At 37.1% G+C, this 8,306-nt stretch overlaps 1 long non-coding RNA gene across 1 annotated transcript in view; it reads left to right on the top strand.

Annotated features, from left to right (window-relative positions):
• The window catches only part of LOC118764935, a 128,274-nt gene extending 126,282 nt beyond the window's left edge, over nt 1-1,992 (top strand). Inside the window, exon 3 of the long non-coding RNA XR_005000774.1 lies at nt 1,750-1,992. This is a non-coding gene — a long non-coding RNA (uncharacterized LOC118764935). The remainder of the gene's footprint in view (nt 1-1,749) is intronic.
• Nucleotides 1,993-8,306: the final 6,314 nt, after the last annotated feature.

Here is an 8,306-nt window from a genome sequence, read left to right as displayed (position 1 = left end):
GAACAACACAGCGTAGGTAAGTTATAAGCTAAGGTGATGGGTCAAATCCAATACACTCTTCAATTTGTGTACAACTTTCAATCCAATACTTCTTTACAGACTATGGTCTTTTAATAAGTTCGCCCTCTTCGTTTCCTTTGTTTGTCAGTGTTGATAACTTTAACTCTCACGTCAGATAATGAGCGAGCTTTTGAGAATGCAGCATATTGCTGACCATGGCCGAATATACGTTGAGGCTAGAACAGCCCCACTTTATCAAATGCCTGCCCTTGTGCTTTATTCATAGTCATTGCATATGACAGGCGAACGGGAAACTGGTTTCGTTCTAAAGTGAATGGCAAGTTTGGGATGCAAATGTGTTAAGTATTTGGTGATATAAAATGCATAGTTGAATTAGAAGAAAATTACTTTTCGCTGTGCACTCACCATCACCACCACTCCCTGTTTTCTTTCTCCCTCTTTTTCTCTAAACACGTGAAAGCGTTACTGACGGGCTAAGTAACGTAATAAAAAGCAGAATTATTATAAGATGGAAGAAGGGTGACCCTTAAGACTCCTGATGACATTGTGCAGGACACACTGAGAAAAACTATGACTTGTAAAACAATAGGTGTTCAAAGTCGTTGATTGGAACTAACAACACAACAATTTTTTAAAAATGTTTAAGTCAAATGTGGGACACTAAAGCCTACGTTGCAAGGGGGAAATATATGGCACAGTAGGGGTGAGCTTTTTTACAAAGGAGGAGAAAAGGAAGCATTCCACTTTGTCCTTAGAAAATGAGGACCTCCTTCTTGTACCAAATACCTGAGTCGTACATTGGCAAAAATAAAAATAAGTGACATACCACCAGAAATAGACATCTGCTGGTTGGCGGCAGCTGCCTTCCTGAACACAGAGAACAAAACAAACATCCTACAGGTGCAGAAACTGCACAAGCAAAACTGTTTTGGGCAAGCCTTAGAGTTTGGGTAGAAATGGATAACAAATATTTTGAAGCAATTCTGAATATCACAAATTTACCAGATGGCACCAACTTCCACCTGGCCTATTATGGGTTACTGCTGTTGTTGCTGTTAAGCGAACGGTCTTCGTCCCAGAGCTCGCAAGATGGGAGAAGGTTGAAACGTGGTCCTTTGCTATTCGTAAGACCCGCAGAAGAGAAAACAGGTCAACCCCCTACACCGAGCGCATCGACTGATGGATGAATGCGCATCTAGGCTCAGCGATTGCGTAGGAAGTCGGGGACAAGAAACAGGAAGAAAGAGTGAGAGAAAATTGGGACGAAAAAGTACAACAGGGGTCGTCACCACCCCCTGCCGGAGCCTCATGGAGTTTTAGGTGTTTTAGCTCAATAAACACAACGCCCGGTTTGGGAATCGAAACCGCGATCCTCTGATCACGAGTCCGCTGCCCTAACCACTGGGCCATTGCGCCTCCTGCTGTTGTTGCTACTACTGTTGGTGCTGCTATGACCGTTATTGCTACTAGTGTTACTGTTGTTTTTGCAGCTATAGTGATCACCTGCCTGTGTTGTAGCTGTTTTGGTGTCATCAAAGTAGTAGATGATCCCTTCTCACTTTCATTCTGAGAAGAAGGCATTTGTATGGTTATATTTTCAAAATTTATTAAATATTGAAACGTTTGTGTTATGTAATATCTGTTTAAATGAATCAGCAAAGGGTTGCTTTGCTCTTATGTTTCTCACCCATTTGGAATTGAAGTTCTTTTATTTCTTATTCCTTTCAGCCATGCAGCTGCGGATCTTATTGCGGATTCAGTAAAATGTAAGTTTTACAAGTATGACACTGGCTTCAGCAGTCAACAAGTTAAGAAGAAAAGCAGGCGATAACTCGCCGCAAGGACAAGTACAGAACATTGAAGAAAGAATAATTCCTTCGAAAAAAACATTTCGTTATTTCATAAACAGATAATAAAGCTTTCAGTTCATTACCGACTAGAATAGGCATCATTATTACATTAGTTGTACCTTAGCATTACAAGTACCCATCCCAAATATTTACTGATATCCTTTTAAAATAGAATTTTGCTTCCACATTATTATGTAACAAATTGATATCCTTTAAACATCAATTTATATTTTCATGAAGGAATCTTTAACTAATTTGAAAATTCATTCGTTAAAAATTTGATCGTTTTCTCTACAACCACTTTGTCAATGTATATTTCGTGGATACAACATTTAGATTATCAAATCTTTGGTAAGAAAATATTCCGAGGCAAATATGTGCATTATTAATATAGTAGATTAATTTAATTTAAGAGATAAAGTGCTTTGCTGAATAAATACAACCTGCTAGTAATTATCATATTGTAGAATTATAATAAGTTAATCAATCCACTATTATGTTATAATTATATGTAATTATCAGTTTACGCTTGCAATTCTAATATGTCGGTAATATTACAGAAAATAAAAGTTAATAAATATGTTCATTCTACATTAAGTTTTTGGTTTATATAATCCATAGTTCACACAAACAATTTTAATAAATTGGCAATAAAAAGAGAAATTATAGTTCAGAAAATATAAATCTGTACAAATAAAAATAACCATCTCATAAATTTCACAATAAATAAATTTCCTTTAATTATATTTCAAAAATAAACAGGATAGCATATAACAGTTAATACAAATTAATGTTTGTGTATGATTCATGTGTATTACTGAGCTTGAAATATTCCTTATAAATTAAGCCTATCATGTTTTAATTATAATCAGATTGTAAAATTCTGAGAGCAAGGAGTAATAAAGTCTTCTATTTTTAGACACAAGGCTAGCAACTTTGATGGGAATAAGATAGTCATCACCATCAATCTCAGTGCTTGGATGGTACTTTTATTTACCGATTCTGGAAGGATGAATAATAAAGATCACTACCGTTTGATTTAAATTCAGAATGTAGAGCCGAAACATATATCGCTTCTACTATAGGCACAAGGTCTGAAATTTGGAGGGAGGGGGGACTGTCGCTTAAATCGACCCCAATACTTAACTGGTATTTATTTTACCAACGCCGAAAGGCTGGAAAGCAAAGTCGACCTCTGCAGAATTTGGACTCATAACATGAAGGCAGATGATGTGCCACTAAGCAGTTTGCTCGATATGCGAACGATTCTGCCTGTTCAACGGTTTAGAAGCAACACTGCTACTACTACTAATAATAAAAATAATAATAAGTAGAATCATTTCTACAATAGGTACTAGACCTAAAATTTGAGGGAGGGGGATAGTCGATTACACCAACCTCAGTACTTCACTGGTACTTCATTTATCGACCCCGAAAGGATGAAAAGCGAAGTCAACCTCGGTGAAATTTGGACTCAAAACGTAGTAACGGGCGAAATACCGCTAAGCATTTCGTCCAGAGTGCTAACGTTTCTTATTTCTTTATTGCCCACCAGGGGCTAAACACAGAGGGGACAAACAAGGACAGACAAACGGATTAGGTCGATTACATCAACCCCAGTGCGTAACTGGTACTAAATTTATCGACCCCGGAAGGATGAAAGGCAAAGTCGACCTCGGTGGAATTTGAACTCAGAGCTTAAAGACAGACAAAATACCTATTTCTTTACTACCCACAAGGAGCTAAACATAGAGGGGACAAACAAGGACAGACAAAGGGATTTCTTGTTTTTAGTCTTGTATTGTGCTTTTAATTTTGCAATTATTTCTTTTTCCATTCATCACGACACATTCTGATTGTTTTCCCAAAGCGTTTTCTTCGACAGACGAGTTGTCGCAATAGATAAAGTGCCTTGCTTAATAAATATAGAGGAGACAAACAAGGACATACAAACGGATTAAGTCGATTACATCAACTCCAGTGCGTAACTGGTACTAAACTTATCGACCCCGAAAGGATGAAAGGCAAAGTCGACCTCGGCGGAATTTGAACTCAGAACGTAACGGCAGACGAAATACGGCTACGCATTTCGCCCGGCGTGCTAACGTTTCTGCCAGCTCGCCGCCTTTAATTGTAATAACAAAAATGATGATAATAATAATAATAATAATAATAATAATAATAATAATAATAATGGGGGATCCTCATAGCCATGTATTGAGAGGAATTCTTTGGGGTTTTGATAATGCACCTTTGGAAACACGGGTGTTTCGTTCAACATCCTTAAACAACCTTTATTCAGGGACCTTTTGAGCGGGATGGGCTACTCGATGTGAAGAAAATTCTAATTGGGCCTCATCTGCAATGTCATGCGCTGTTTATCTTGATATGAGATCACCATGTCGCGCACACAGGGTTGTGACTCATATGCTTGGTATATCCTTAGCAGACGGGTAGTTTTGATGGGTGTATTGGCCTTCGTATACTTCTACCACAGTGTCACTTTGATGGCATGCACTGCTCTCTCACTCACTAATAATAATAACAATGATAATGATAATGATAATGATAATAATAATAATAATAATAATAATAATAATAATAATAATAATAATAATAATAATAATAATAATAATAATAATAATAATAATAATAATAATAATAATAATGCGTGGTTCAGTGGTTAGGGATATTTGGCCCACGATCGTAAAATCATGAGTACGATTCTCTGTGGCGCGCTGTGTTTTTGAGCGAGGTACTCTACTTCACCTTGCTGCAGTCCACTCAGCTGGGAAAAAAGAAGCTGTAGCGGTAATTCAAAGGGGCCAGCCTTGTCACATTCTGTGTGACGCTGAATCTCGCTGAGAACTACCTTATGGTATGTATGTCTGTGGAGTACTCAGCCACTTGCGAATCAATTTTACGAGCAGATTTTTCGTTGATCAGATAAACATGAACGTCGTCGACGTAACCGACAGAGCGCCATTTTTTTAAATGAGTGAACGGAGAAGAAATGTTCCATATCATAAAGCAAAAATGTCATGTGTTTAGTGAAAGCTAAGAGGCAGTAATTGCTATTCCGTCGTGTATTCGCCCTCGACTCACGCTCAGTTTGATAACAGCATGCGCATCGGTGTTTATCAAGGAGATTGGCCTCCAGATCCGTGAGACCCACAAATGCTGCTGTTAGGACCGAGTTAGCATCCAAAGTAACCCTAACGACTAAAAAGGATTTTTTTCTGTCCCTATATAGGATCTTTTTTCGTTTACTTCGAACCAGTTGAAGGTTTATCTTGCTCCAGTCCACTGCACTGCCCAATTTTAGTTGTGGCTGTAATTGAAAGGGACCAGCCTTCTCATATTTTGTGTGAGGGTGAATTTCCCCGAGAACTATCTTAATGGTATGCATATCTGTGGAGTACTCAGTCACTTGCGAGTTAAATTTTGTTTTCGTGTGGAAATGAAAGGTGAAAGTGACATCCAAAATTTGCCGTTTCTATGCATCGACATTTCTTTGGATCTATGTATCCATTGTCTCTTACTTTCTCTCTTTCTCTTTCACTTCCTCTATGTCCCTCCTTTCTTCCGCCTTTAATTTAACAATGTGTGTATGTATCTATGTATCTAATTTTCTTGCGAACTATAATTTCTCTTTTTATTGCCAATTTATTAAAATTGTTTGTGTGAATTATGGATTATATAAGCCTAAAACTTAATGTAGAATGAACATATTTATTAACTTTTATTTTCTGTAATATTACCGACATATTAGAATTGCAAGCGTAAACTGATAATTACATATAATTACAGCATATTAGTGGAATGATTAACTTATTATAATTCTACAATATGATTATTATTAGCAGGTTGTATTTATTAAGCAAGGCACTTTATGTCTTGCGACAATTCGTCTGTCGAAGAAAACGCTTTGGGAAAACAATCAGAATGTGTCGTGATGAATGGAAAAAGAAATAATTGCAAAATGAAAAGCACAATACAAGACTAAAAACAAGAAATTAGAGGAGACACAAAAGCCAAGAAACCATCACAAACCCACGCACATTACACCAGCACAATTACTAACATTTTCAACATTACAAATACTACCAATGTTACAAACATCTCATTAAATAAAAACGTTACAATCCAGATCAACAACGGGATCAGTACTCCCAAGGCATCATCGATTTCGCGCCCACAGACAAAAAGAACTGAATAAGGTATATTAAAAAAAAACACTCACATTACCAAAAATTAATGCATCGACATAACAGCGCTATTCTCATAAAAATTATGGGAAACAAATTGAAAGCAAAAAATTCCAAAGGAATGGCAGATTTCCGTGGGACCACAAACAAAAGACTACAAATCGTCTACAAATAGACAAAAGACATCTACAAATAGACAAAAGGATAGAAAATATGTCCCTCCACAGAAATATGGTACTTTGATTTCCAGACAGAGTGTTAGAACACCGAATGCCGGATATAGTAAACTTTAGGACGGACAAACAAGAGTGCTTAATAATCGACGTAGCAGTGCCACGAGATCAATATATCATCATGAAAGAAAGAGACCTGAGAATTGAGACCGCTAAGATGTGGTAGCTACCGGAGTCGAATGTAAAAGTTATCTCTATTGTCATCGGAGCATTGGGTTCAATACCACCCAATCTGAGAAAAACATCTGAAAACCTTAGAGATGCCCTACAATCTAGGTGTATTGTAAAAGTCGGCATTACTTGGAACTGCATGCATATTGCGTATATAGTGTCTGTCTGAGGTCCTTGTTGTGATTTGAGAGATAGTGCAAACCCCAGTAGAGACAATATGCCTTCAATCAACAACCTTACGATATCGTATACTGTGCGAAATTAATAATAATAATAATAATAATAATAATAATAATAATAATAATAATAATAATAATAATAATAATAATAATAATAATAATAATAATAATAATAATAATAATGATGATGATGAGGTTGATGATGATAATAATAATGATAATAATAATAATATAATAATAATAATAATGATAATAATAATAATAATGATAGTAATAATGATAATAATAATAATAATTAGCACTATCTTTATCTTCATTTTCTATAGCCAGACTATTTCGCACTTAAAAGGGTTGTATTTATCTATCCTTTCCACTTTCTTCTTGACTATTCATGGGTCAAAGGAGCATGCAACATCAACTGAAATTAACAATAAAGATTGCCACAATTGGCTTAAATACCTGTCTGAAAATCGCTGTTGACTGGATGTTAAAGCTTGTGTTAATGCATGAAGACAAGAAAGCACCATTCTCAGTAACAAAACAGGCAAAGGAAGATCTAAGTGAATGTCAAATGCAACAAATCCCAGAATTAGACATACTGGAAACTAGCACAGAAAAAGCTAAGCGTACGAAAACCGGTGCTAAAACTGCTGCCTTAGATATTCTTACTGATAAATGCCAAAAAACCTCTCAATAGCAAATACCCAAAGTGAGCTAATAATGCCAATATTGACAAAGCCCTTATCCTTCAATCGTTACTGTCTTCTGGCTTAAAATCAGAAAGAGAAGGGTTTATCGTAGCAGGCCAAGATCAATGCCCACCTACAAGGAGCTACCAGACCATCATATTAAAGAACGGCAGGAGCCCAAATGTCGTGTATGCGAACAACAAAATGGAACTATTGATTATGTTGTCTCCATGTGCCTACGGAATATCTCAACAGGCATGATAGGGCAGCACAGAATATTCACTGGGTAATTTGCAGAAGCCTGGACTTGCCCCATGATAAAAACTGGTGGGAACAAAGCCACCTCCAGTGCTTGAAAATGACCACATCTCACTCCTCTGGAACGTGACTGCTGAAACTGGCAGAAAGATAGAGGTGAATAGGCCAGACATTATATTGAAAGACATCAGACAAAAATCATGCCTCCTCATTGACATGTCTGTTCCAATCGACGTAAATGTGTCTGTCAAGACCGACTAAAAACTGAGCAAGTGTAAAGATCTTGAAATAGAATTGGCAAAATGTGGAACCTGAAGATTGAAAGAATACTTGCTGTCATTGGTGCCCTATGAATGGTAGAAAATGAGGCTTTCACGTCATTTTTGGTGGATACAAGATTTACTTACCTCCATACCAACCGAGAACAGGGGGTTGAAACTTCGGTGTTGTTCCAGGGAGGACTGAATCTGGAGATGAGAGCCATCTTCCTGAGCTCAGAAGGTAAATTGGGGATCCTGGACGTGAACAATTGTAACGTGGATGCTTTTAGACTGGTCCTCCCAGCCTTGACTGCGACTGGACAACCAGACTTATTCAGACGTCTGCAGGATTTCCGGGGAACATCTCGACCTTAAATGTTAACCGGTGACTAGAACGCCATATTGAAAGGACATCTAGATTATGTAGAGCTAACTGT

Source organism: Octopus sinensis, linkage group LG9, assembly GCF_006345805.1.
Source record: "Octopus sinensis linkage group LG9, ASM634580v1, whole genome shotgun sequence".
NCBI lineage: Eukaryota > Metazoa > Mollusca > Cephalopoda > Octopoda > Octopodidae > Octopus > Octopus sinensis.
This window is presented reverse-complemented; position numbering and strand designations above follow the sequence as displayed.